This window comes from Marmota monax, unplaced genomic scaffold (assembly GCF_021218885.2).
Source record: "Marmota monax isolate L192 unplaced genomic scaffold, Marmota_monax_Labrador192_F-V1.1 WCK01_AAM20220418_F8-fsc00014, whole genome shotgun sequence".
NCBI lineage: Eukaryota > Metazoa > Chordata > Mammalia > Rodentia > Sciuridae > Marmota > Marmota monax.
The window spans coordinates 12939963-12952838 of NW_026695222.1; positions in this window are offsets into that span (position 1 = coordinate 12939963).

The following is a 12876-nucleotide window of genomic DNA, read 5'->3' on the forward strand; positions in this document are numbered from 1 at the left end:
AAATTACTTGGAAATCAGATAGACCAGTATGGGTTCCTCAGTGGCCCCTGACTAAAGAAAAGATACAAGCAGCCCATGACCTGGTCAAACAACAATTAGCGGAGGGACATATACAACCTTCCGTATCTCCTTACAATACTCCCATTTTTGTCATTAAAAAGAAATCTGGTAAATGGAGATTATTGCAAGATTTAAGAGCCATTAATAATGAGATGGTTATTATGGGACCTGCTCAATCGGGGATTCCTCAATTGTCTGCTTTGCCAAAAACCTGGTACGTTTTAGCTATAGATATTAAAGATTGTTTTTTTTCAATTCCAATTCATCCTGAGGATAGTCCACATTTTGCATTTACTATCCCTGCACTGAATCATGAAGGTCCTGATCAGAGATATGAATGGAAAGTACTCCCTCAAGGGATGGCTAACAGCCCAACTATGTGTCAAATTTATGTTAACAAAGCAATCCAGCCACTTAGAAATCAAAATCCTAAACTACAAATATTTCACTATATGGATGATGTATTGTTAGCACACAAAGATAAAAACACATTGCTAGAATGTTATGCCACACTTACAAATTTATTAAAAAATTATAATCTAGAGATAGCAATAGATAAAGTACAATTAAATTTTCCAATTAATTATTTAGGAGTTCTATTATCCTCAACCATGGTCCGTCCACCAAAAATTCAAATACGAATAGATCAACTCAAATCACTTAACGACTTTCAAAAGTTATTAGGAGACATAAATTGGATAAGGCCTTATCTAGGCATACCAACAGGAGAGTTGGGACCTTTATTTGATATCCTAAAAGGTCCATCAGATCCAAATTCACCCCGCATGTTAACGCCTGAAGCAAGAAAGGCATTAAAAATTATTGAAACATATATGGAAAATATGCATTTGGATAGAATTGATATAACTTTGCCTTTATTATTTATTGTAATACCAACAAAAAATATTCCTACAGGAGTATTTTGGCAAGAAGGTCCATTATTGTGGATACATTTATCTTATTCTCCTAACACTATTCTTACTAGGTATCCTGAGGCTGTAGGACAATTAATACTCAAAGGAATAAAAGCAGCAAAGGGAGTGTTTGGGATTTCTCCCAATAAAATTATTACTCCATATTCTATGGATCAAATTGATGAGTTAGCTAATGAGTTAAATACTTGGACAATAATCATGTGTAAATCTAATGTTTCATTTGATAATCACTTACCATCTAATCCTTTGTTGTCTTTTTGGTCTTCGCATCCTGTAGTTTTTCCAAAAATGACAAGAAAAACCCCTATCATGAATGCTCCAAATGTATTCACTGATGGGTCAAATAATGGTACAGCAGCAGTAGTTACCCCTGATCAAACTTTTACATTTTTAGTACCCAAACAATCAGCTCAAAAGGTAGAGCTTAATGCAGTTTTACCAGCTTTTGTGATGTTTAACGATTCTGTATTTAATTTATTCTCTGATAGTCAGTATGTAGTTAATGCTATAGTATCCCTTGAAGATGCTGGCAGGATTTCCCCTTCCTCTACTGTTTTCTCTTTGTTTTCTGCTATACAAAGTCTAATCTGGGACAGAAAAGATCCATTCTTTATAGGACATATCAGAGCACATACAGGATTGCCTGGAGCCCTTAGTTTGGGCAACGATTTAGCAGATAAAACTACACATGACATACATATTTTCTCTACACTAGAAGAAGCTACACATTTTCATAAAAGGTTCCATGTCAATGCTAATACTTTACAAAAGCATTTTAAAATAACTAAGGAACAAGCTAGACAAATAATAAAACAATGTCAAAATTGTGTGACCTTTTTACCACAAGTTAATCTTGGAGTCAATCCTAGAGGACTGATACCTAACCATATTTGGCAGATGGACGTCACACACTTGGCACAATTTGGAAAATTAAAATATTTGCATGTTACAGTTGATACTTCTTCCGGATTTTTGATGGGCTCCCTTCATTCTGGAGAAAAAACTAAAGATGTTATAGCTCATTGCTTACAAAATTTTGCCACTGTGGGCATTCCAAAACAGTTAAAAACAGATAATGCCCCTGGTTATACTTCTACCTCTTTTAAACAATTTTGCTCATCATTTGGCATTACTCATATAACAGGAATTCCATACAATCCACAGGGACAAGGCATAGTTGAAAGAGCTCATCAAACTATCAAAATGTACTTACTAAAGCAAAAAGAGGGAATTGGAAAGGGGTATATGTCACCCAAAGATAAACTTAAAATAACCCTTTTTACTCTAAACTTTTTAAATTTGGATTCCTCAGGGCTTAGTGCTGCGGAAAGGCATATGTGTCCGAAAAATGTACATAAGCCTAAGGTACTTTGGAAGGATATTCTAACAGGACAATGGAAAGGTCCTGACCCAGTGATTGTCTGGAGTCGGGGTTCTGTTTGTGTTTTTCCACAGGGAGAACAGCAGCCGATTGGATTCCAGAGAGATTAACTAAAACAATTTCTACAGGCCAAAAGGAAGATGATTTGACTCAAATCCATAACAGCTGATATCCAGAACTCCAGTTTGGCTATTCTTACATCTGCGACAATGATTAACCAGGATGCTTTTTTCAATATTTATTTTATTATTTGCCTTTTCCCACATCATAAAGTTCTATTTTATTTTTGAGCTCATACAGACCTAGGTTAATGTTTTTCTGATCAGTTTTATTTTTTTACTGTGGAGTTTTTAAGCATTGCAATGGAGATTTCACCTAGGTAAAGCTACAAGGCCTTTACTATTGTCTTATGTGTTGTATGTTATGTGTGCACACTTCTGTTTTGTGTTGTATGTCTGTATGTGTGTATGTCCATATATCATATATGAGGAGCGCTCATGAATAAATGGATCCGAATTTTTTTATTCACGTGATTTTAATGGTTTAATTTAGATTGGGTAAACAGCTGTTGAAAATTGTTTTAATATGTGAACAAATAAGGAGGTTAACAGATCTGTTTGTTTACTTTCACCTTTCCTTCTCATTATATTTAATAATTCTGTTCAGGATAATGTAAATTGTTCAAAAAATTGTTTTCTTAGTGCCTGTTGGAATGTTACATAATTTTTTTTCTTAGCATCATTGCCAGAATTCCTATCTTCATCCCAGTGCCGGTGAAGACAAAGATAAAACCAAACTACAGCTTCTTCGATAGTTATCACAACAAACTGTAAAAACTGATGCATCAATGAATAATAACTCAACAAGTAATGCTCAATTAAGGAGTCGATTTACTTTGGGAGGAAATGGACATATTGACAGATTCCTCTGCTTTGAATTGCTTGCAGACCTTGCCTGGACTATGTATCACTTGTATGCATTGTGAACTATCTGTTGGTACAGCGAATTGTGGTAGTGCTGGAGTATTTTTGCTGATGGTGTCACCGGTGGTACAATTTTTCAGAGGAGCCCTCAATTGGCTTAGTGTCATGGCATTTTGCATCCTCCTCCCTTCTACTAGTGATGGTCTAAAATTTGGGGGCCAACAGAGGTGAGGCAAAGAACCTCACCCCCCCACTGGTGCAAAGGCCTATCCACAAGTATGGCTGTATGCTGGACCGGTAGTCAGTGACGGGTATGATCCAATTGCAGTGGTACCAACCTAAGACAGGAGGCTGACGCCTAGAGGTCAGTTCATCCGATGACGGGTAAGGACCATATGTTGAATTGGACTGCCTAACAGGCACGGTCCCTAAGCCACATTGCTTGTTGTTTAATTAAACAAAAAGGGGGAGATGCTGAGATCCACGGCCGAGTCTGTATGGCCCCTGGCATTTTGCCAACAGTATTGATTGACAGGCGAGGCATTACTATCCGCCTCTGCAGCAACTTTTGAGTTCTCACACTATTTTGGAGTTCTCGTGGGGATTTCCAGGGATTCCCCGAGAGTTCCCATTGGTTGGGGAAGTGCAGGAGGAGGGATTTCCGGGAGAGATATTTCCGGCTGGGGGTTCCTGGACAAGCCTCCTGGTGTGTTCGGGGAGGATTCCCAGGGAGCTGTGTGAAGTGTTTTCCTTCAGTTTAAAAATAAAGTTTGTTCCTGCTTCAGTGGCTCGTGATTTGTGCCCAGCCAGACTGCGGCAAAAAGGAAGAGAGGGAGAGGTAAAGAAAGGAAGGAAGAATATAGAAAGCCTAAATTAACAGACATAACTATGTTCATGAACTGAGTCTCAATAAAGAATCAATTTTATATTTATTGTTCCTAAATTCAATGAAATTCCAACAAAATTTTTCCCATACTTGCTTGTTCAAAACTGTGCACATATAATCAAATTTTTGTTAGGGCTATAAACACAAGTGATAAAGCTATTAATAAAAGCTAAGATGATAATAAACACAAATCGAGATTAGTAGTTACCTCTATAGGAACAGAGTGGGGTAATGTGACTTTTTTTTAAAATTGTTGGTAGATACTGAGGTGTTTGTTGTCTTTTTCTTTTTATACTTTCAAATTCTTCCCCCCCCCCCGACACACACACACACACGGCATTGAACCCAGGGGTCCTTTGCCACTAAGTCACATTCCTAGCCCTTTTTAATTTTTTTTTTAATTTTTATTTTGAGACAGGGTCTCACTAAGTGGCTATGGACTCACCAAGTTGCTGAAGCTGGCCTTGAATTTGCAATCCTCCTATTTCAGCCTCCTGAGTCACTGGGATTATAGGCATGCACTAATGCACCCATCTTATAATTTAATATATTTGGGGAGGGGTTGTACCAGGGATTGAACCCAGGGATACTTGGCTACTGAGCCACATCCCCAGCCCTATTTTGTATTTTTATTTAGAGACAGGGTTTCACTGAGTTGCTTAGCACCTTGCCATTACTGAAGCTGGCTTTGAACTCACGATCCTCCTGTCTCAGCCTCCTGAATTTCATGTTTTTGAAACATTCTTTTATCTTCTCAGTATATAACAAAAAAGTTTTTTAATAAATAAAAGTTATGAGCATTAAGTGCCTTAATTAATGCAAGGCCAGAAAAATTGAGAAAACTAAATCAGTCATAAAGACCTAGAAAAGAAAATATTTAAAAATGAATGTCTTGGACTGGGGCTGTAGCTCAGTGGTTGAGCGCTTGCCTCACATGTACAAGGCACTGGGTTCAATCCTTAGCACCACATTAAAAAATAAATAAAATAAAGATATTGTATCCATCTACAACTAAAAAAATTTTTACATGAATGTCTTATTAAAGATTTTTATCCAGAATATGTAGAGCTCTGGAAACTCAATAAAAAGAAAACAAACAATCCATTAACAAAAAGAGCAATAGATTTCGAACAGATAGTTCAACAACAATAAAAAAAAAGATATACACTATGGCAAATAAATGCATAAAAAGCATTAGTTATTAAAGAATGCAAAATAAGACCACAATAAAATACCACTATACACATTAATTAGAGTGTCTAAATTGAAATGAAGGGCTAGGAAGGCGGCTCAGTGGTAGAACACTTGCTTAGCATGCACGAGGCCCTGGGTTCACCCTGCAGCACCACAAAAACAAATTAAAGTGACTGACCAAATGATTGTTGATGAGGTATGAGTTTTGACAGCTGCAACTCTCACACACCTCTGCTTGGGATGTGAAATGGTCCAGCCTCTCTGGAAATAACTGGGCAAGTGAAACGTAATCTATCATACAAGTCAACTGTTTCAAGTCCACCAAATGACCCCTTGCCAAGCTGCAAGATGTTATTTCTTCCCAATCTAAGCCCTAATTTTCACATAAACCATTGAATTGGACCAACAGAATTCCACAGCGTGGATATGGAAATTGAGGGTCTGATTTTCAGCCCCTCTTTCCTGCAGCTACAAGAAATTAGAGGTTCTCTGAGGACCACATCGACCTCTGTTATCTGCTCTGAACCTGACTCTGACTGGGAATTGAAAACCCTGTGTTGTCACTTTCCTTCTGTCAGCTCTTGAGCGCTGTCAGAAATCCCCGGTCACCCCACAGTCCCCACAGTCCCCTTCCCAAAGTAAAATACAGCAGCAGCCACCGGCTCTTCCAGAACCTGGCCTCCATTGACTACATCCAGCCAAGCCACTGCAAGTGGTGATTCAAATAAATGTGGTGCCACCTCATAGCATAGGTGACCAGTGACCTATCTTCCATGGCCCATGATGTCATAATTACGTTATGATATCAATACCCTTCAGGAATCCCATCTTAGCAGCCCCAGTTGCTGACACCATTTCTGGTACCTGTCATCCCAGCGGCTTGGGAGGCTGAGGCAGGAAGATTGTGAGTTCAAAGCCAGCTTCAGCCGGGGGTAGGGAGTGACCCAGATACTGCCCACAGTGTTGCTTCCTGGTCCGACTTTCAAAAAGTCTGAAGAGGTTCGGTGATGTTCTAACCAAAACTGTATTGTCAGACCGTGATTTACACAACAGTTTCATTCCAGGAAAATTCAGGTGGAAAAAAAAAATGTTTGCAAAACAGCCTTCATTCTGGGCTCATAAAATTATAAATGGGCTTCTCACCTACAAGTTTGAAGAAACAAGTCAGTACTTCTTCTTGGACAGTCCATCGCACTGCATGCCAGATAATATGCCTAGCCCCGAACCCCCTAAATTGCAATAGGGAATTGACACCCCCAGCCCCCTAAATTGCAATAGGGAATTGACAATCAAAAATGTCCCTAGCAATATCCAATAATAACCCCTTGAGGGCAGTATCTCCCTTGCAAATCACCGGTCTCACCGTTGACTGCAGGCCTGAAAAAAGAATGCTTCTCTCTCTCCCAGGATTTCCTGCTTTGAGGGCCATAAGCAGGTCATTTACACGAATCTGCAAACGTGTGCTGAGAAAAAAAGACACGTCAAGAAAACAGTACTTGGGGCTGGGGTTGTGGCTCAGTGGTGAGCGGTTGCCTGGCATGTGTGAGGCAGTGGGTTCAATTATCAGCACACATAAATAAATAAATGTCCATCGATAACTAATTGATTAAAAAAAAAAACAGTATTTTTTCGGGGTTTCTTTTTTATTGAACTTTTTTCTTTTTAAATCCATTTAGTTTTGTCTTTCCAAAACATCATGTAAAGTAGAATCATTCAGTGTGTGCTCTTTGGTGGGTGACTTCTTTTCCCTTAATGTTTCTGAGATTAATTCAGTTGTGTGTTATCAGGAAATTATTCTTGTTTATTGAGTACTGTGGCATCATGTGGATATAATTCAATGAATCCATTCACCAGCTGAACATTTGGGTTGTTTCCACTTGCGGGCTATTACAAATAAAGAAACATCTTTATGAAGACATATATCTATTTAATTTTCAAAGTAACTTTGAAATTGTTTTCCCAAAGTGGTGGCCCATGTTACATTCCCATGAACAACCTATCAGATTTCTAGTTGTTTCATACCTTCACCAACCTTGCTATCCTGGGTCTTATTATTTTAATTACTTTCATGTGTATAGTGATTTTTAATCTCATTGTGATTTTTAAAATTTTTTTTTAGTTGTAGATGGACACAATACCTTATTTTATTTATTTATTTTTATGTGGTGCCGAGGATCGAACCCAGTGCCTCACACATGCTAAGCAAGTGCTGTACCACTGACCTACACCCCCAGCCCTCGTTGTGATTTTAATTTGCACTTCCCTGATGATCAATGATACTGAACATCTTTCCGTGGACTTTATACCTTTTATTATTGTTAAATGTCTGTTTAAATATTTGCACTCTATTATTGAATTGTTTGTCTTTTTCTTATTGATTTGTAGGAGTTCTTTATATATTGTGGATATAATATAATATGCATACTATATATAATGAATTTCTACAATATGTTTGTCACATACGTTTTGAAAACCTGTGTACTCCTGTGTCATGTCTATGTTTAGCAAATGTGAACAATTACAGGACAAATATACTGGAGGATTCTCTCCTTGAACCAGTGGTGGCCTATGCCTGTAATACCAGAGGCTTGGGAATTCCAGATTCAGGAAGCAATTTAGTGTTAAAAATCTTGTCTTGGGGCTAGGGTTGTGGCTCAGAGGTACAGCACTTGCTTGGCATGTGTGAGGCACGGGGTTCAATCCTCAGCACCACATATAAATAAATAAAATGAAGGTCTGTTGACAACTAAAAAATATTTTTTTTAAGAAAAATCTTGTCTTGGAGGAATAAGCATAGTCAGAAATTGTCATGATATATCAATAAGTGAAAAAAAAAACAGAACACAAAATATCTACAGTTTGACTTCATTTTAATTTGCATTTTATACCTTTTTTAATTTGTATTTCTGTACAGTGAAAGTACTGATGATTTTAGTTTTCTTATGTGTTGTTCTTAGTTTTCTAAGTTTTTCCTATAAGTATGCATTATTTTCACAATTAGGAAAAAATGTTATTTTAAAAGCACAAATAAGAGTGACTCTGGAAGACAAAATGGATGCTGGAGAACCAAAGTAGAGTCCCAGCTCCATTGCTTACTAGGGTTTAAACTGGGCAACTCCCTTCACTAAGAGCCTTGGTTACTTCACAGAAAAAGCAGAGATACTAATATACATGACTGTGAGAATTAAGTGAGATGACGTAGGTAAGGCAATTGATACTTAATAAAGGGTAACCAATATTATCATTATCTCAATCACTCAGTGACTCCTTGAAGAAAGTCTGTGCTCTGGATGGTATTTCTAATCACCCATTCAAAGCAAGCAGCCTTGGTCTAATGTCCCCTATCTGACTGGTACACCTTACACACCTGCAGTACCAAGGAGCATCCCCTTCATACTGACCTGTCCTACCAATGTGTGGCTATCATTCCACCTCAGAGACAGCCTTGGCTTCACATCCAGAGATATAAGTCCAAGTTCTGGGCTCTGTCCCCTGGGAACTGTGTGATCTTAGACAAATTACTCTCCTTCTCTGGGCTGGTGAACCTCATCTGTGAGGTATTTTGAGGAACCTCCCACCCTTGAATTGCCTCATCTCTTTCATCTATTGGGTGTGTTCTTATGACTTAGGAGGTTGAGTATACGCTCAGATGAAAGTCTGGACACTGGGTGGGAAATGGCCATGCATGTGTCGGGTTTAAGTCTAGGGAGATCCATCTCGTCTGTTTGTCTTGGTTTCATCCCTCGGAAAGCCAACAATGGCTGTCTCCGAATGACACACTGAGAGATAGCACTGCTTCTATAGCATCCCTGCCACGAACTCAGGGCTGAATTCAACCACACATAATCATCACCAGAGAAGCTCAAACGGAGGGACATTCCACAGAATAGCTGGCCGGGACTCTTCAAAATTGTCAGTGTCAGGAAAGCCTGAGGAACTGTTCCAGGCTCCAGAAGATCTAAGAAACATGACAACTGAGCGTAAAGCATGACCTGGATCTTCTTTTGCTACAAAGGACTTCATTGGAGCAGCTGGTGAAATCGGAATGTGTTCTGCAGACTAGAAAATTGAATTTTGTCAGTGGCTATTACCCTGATTTTATAATCATATTGTGTATGGTCATATAAGAAAATGTGTTGTTGTTTTTTTTCAGGGAAAGCCTGCAGATGTATTATTTAGGCATAAAAGAGCATCGTGCCTGCAATTTACTTTCAAAGAGTTCAGAAAGATGCACACTGTGTTTCAGTATATTTTCATGTATATATAGATAGAGAGAAGGTAACAGTGGAGAAAAGTCACCAGGTGTGGTGGCCCACACCTGTAATCCCAGCGGCTTGGGAGGCTGAGGCAGGATGATCGCGAGTTCAAAGCCAGCCTCAGCAACAGCAAGGCGCTAAGCAACTCGGTGAGACCCTGAGTTCAAGCCCCACCCCCAAAAAAATGTGGTGAAATGTTTATATTTGGGAAACTGAGAGAAACATCTGTGGGAATTCTTTGTACTTTTCCTGTGATTTTCCCACAAGAAAGTAAAATTATGTGGAGAAGGAAAAGAAGGCCAGTGTCGTGCTCCTTGCTCAACAGAATGACAGCCATTGAAGCCCCTTCACCTACTGAGCACTTATCAAGTGCCAGAGGGTCTTCTCTGATGCCACAGCTGTGCCCCTGTGAGCTGTCCTGATGCCTCTTGACAACCAGACTTGGCGAGTGACTTGTACCAGTCCCACAACCTGAGGCCCATGAGCAGCAGAGTTGGGGTATGAACTTGAGTCTGCCTAAGTCCCCACTCCCAGAAGTCGTCGTCTTTCCGGAAAGAAGGTCACAAAGCCACACACACTATTGCTGAAGCTGTGCAAAACAAAAACCTAGCTGTTGGTTTCTTTCTGAAACGGAAGGGGAGGTGTCGGTGCCATACATTTGGTTGGGTCCGGTTTGAAGCTTGGTTTGATCCGGTGAATATTCTCTTGGAACTTCTTGAACGCAGAGAAGTTGGGTCTGTATGGAACGAGTGCCTGGTCTCGATTCCTCGTCTCCCACCTGGCCTTGCTGAGCACAGGCCCCCGCTTTCCACCTGCGGCCTGCAGCTGGTGAACTGCCCTGGTCTATCTGACTCCTTGAGGCCTAGCGATGATACCAGACTCATGTGGCCTCAGAGTGGCCATGTGGCTCTGTGGGCCACTCCGAGTTCTCCTCTACCCTCTTTGTAGGCTCTAGACCTCCACTCCCACCTCGGCGCCCCCTCAGTGGGTGCTCCAACAGTTTTGCCCAGGAAATGAGGGAAGCAGCACCAATATCCAGATGGTGCTCTTTGTGATTAACGTAATTCAGCATTTCCATTCCGGTGGGCAAACAGCTGCTCTCAAGTCCCTCGGGTGCCCCTCCTCCAGGCCAGCTACCTGTGGCATATCTGAAGGTGGTTCTCAGGCCAGAAACGGAAGGGTTAACCTGTGGCAGAGCAGGTGGCCTCCAAGATTCTGCTCCTGCCCCTCATCAGCACCCCTCCTGCTGGGAAGTATTTTGAATGTCATTGCCCCTTTCTTAGCCTGACCATGCAGGGTCCCCTCTCCAGTCTTATTCTTGGGCTGGGGCCAAGGCCACCCAGGAGAGCTCTCTTCTCTGAAACTCTCGAAGAACTCTGGACAAGACCTCCCTGCCCCCGCCCTCAGTGTTTCCCTCGACTTATCCCAACATTCATGCCCCTTTCTGGGCTCAAACCCAGGGAAAAGATGGGCAGAGATTCCCTCACTCTCAAGTTCAAGTTTATTTCAGAGGCTAGAAAAACAGAACCCCTTTTATTCCCAGTCTCTCTTACATCGGGAGTGACCATGTGACAGAGTTCTGGCCCATCAGATAGGAACAGAAGTCTTGCTGCATCACACGACTAAATGGATCAGCGTTCCTCCAAGTGAATTTGGGGAATAAATAAAGACACAGACACAGAAAGCAGCTTTTCTTTGGTTTCAGTGACCGCTCCTCAGCCGTAGCTCCCGCAATGGGGGGCAAGACAGGCCAGAAAGAGAGAGCAGCACGTGCTGAATCCTTTTATTAGGGAGAAGTCATTCAAACGAGGCAAGGGATCAGGTTCACAAAGGAACTGGTGAGTGTAACCCCTGCAGGTGACGCCTACGCCTGGGGCCACGCCTCATTATCCAAGTGGGGCAAGGCCCGAGTTATTGGGACCTGGCCCTTCTGTGCCAGGCTGAAGGCAATAATTGGTCAGAACGCGGTGCATCAAGACTGAAAGGCATCTTCACCCAGGGCAGCTCCGACAGAGCCTGTTGAGGAGTTCCAGAAAAAGTGTCTGCTTTCCTGATGAAAGAAGGGGTAGCCTGTACCAACACTCCTCCGAGACCCTCTTCTTGCCCTAAGCAAGGACATGAGGCCTAGAAGTGTTTTTGTGGGGTTGAGGGGGAAGACTGGGGATTGAACCCAGGGCCTCGGGCATGCAAGGCAGGCACTTTACCAACCGAGCTATATCCCAGCCCTGAGGCCTAAAGTCTTGATAGCCATATTGGGACCCAAGAGAATCCAAAGATGCACAGTTTACATCTGCCTCCAGACCTCTCTCCCCGACCCTGGCCCAGTACTGGAGATGGACCTGGCCTGCTGGGCAAGTGCTCTACCACAGAGCTACATCCCCAGCTCCCCAGGCTTATTTTATTTGAGAGAGAGAGAGAGAGAGAGAGAGAGAGAGAGAGAGAGAAGAAGAAGAAGAAGGAGGAGAAGGAGGAGGAGGAGGAGGAGGAGGAGGGGAGGAGGAGGAGGAGGAGGAGGAGGAGGAGGAGGAAGCCCCTACCAACTGAGTTTCCTAGAATTTTTTGGATAAATATGATCCTAATGGATACATCGCAATGGAACCATGTGTCTGTCTACCTCCCTGATTCTGTTCACATTCTCTCCCTGCCTTCCTGTCCCACAAACAGGCCCAGAAGAGCTGTGTTTCCCTCTATTGTCTATTCTTGCTCATATGATAACTACTTCCATAAAACTCTGACGGTCCCACCTATCTGCAGCCTCTTGAAATGTCCAAGTAGCAAGTAAAGGAACAGAAAAATCTTTCTTAGTTGGGCGCAGAGGCGTATGCCTGTAATCCCAGCAGCCAAGGAGGCTGAGGCAGGAGGATCGCAAGTTCAATGCCAGCCTCAGCAACTTAGCGAGGACCTAAGCAACTCAGTGAGACCCTGTCTCAAAATAAAATACAAAATAGGGCTGGGGATGGGGCTCAGTGGTTAAGCCCCCCTGGGTTCAATCCCTTGTACCAAAAAAAAAAAAAAATCCTTCTTCTCTCAATACAGATGCCTTGCGTTCAAACACACCACCCCCTTCTGAATGCCAGAAGTTTATTACTGACTATTTTATCATTAATATCATTAATTCTTATTATTAGGACTCATCATTAGCTCTGATTCTTAACTCCACCTTGGTTTTTGCATCCTTCTGTCAAGTCCTAGTCTCCTGTTATAATCTCACATCCTTCCTACGGATGAGGAGGCTTGGGGG